The sequence below is a fragment of the Lathamus discolor genome, chromosome 8 (genome assembly GCF_037157495.1).
Source record: "Lathamus discolor isolate bLatDis1 chromosome 8, bLatDis1.hap1, whole genome shotgun sequence".
Taxonomy (NCBI): Eukaryota; Metazoa; Chordata; class Aves; order Psittaciformes; family Psittacidae; genus Lathamus; species Lathamus discolor.
In genome coordinates, this window is record NC_088891.1 from 5,592,850 (window position 1) to 5,593,095 (window position 246).

Here is a 246-nt window from a genome sequence, read left to right on the forward strand (position 1 = left end):
CCCCTCCCAAGGAAGAACATACATTAAAGAGAGCAGCCTTCAGCTGCACTGAATTTATAGCCAGCTGGGACCTGGCATGCAAATTGGCCTAAAGAAATACTGGGACCATGGAGGACTTGGAAGTCTCCATCTCCTGAGACAAGGGAGGTCCTGAAAAATTTAGGGGTTTATTTTGCCAGCTGTTTCTCTTTTGTCTTTGGCTATTTCAAATATCAGAGCATCTCCAGCAGATGGTGAACCTTTGAG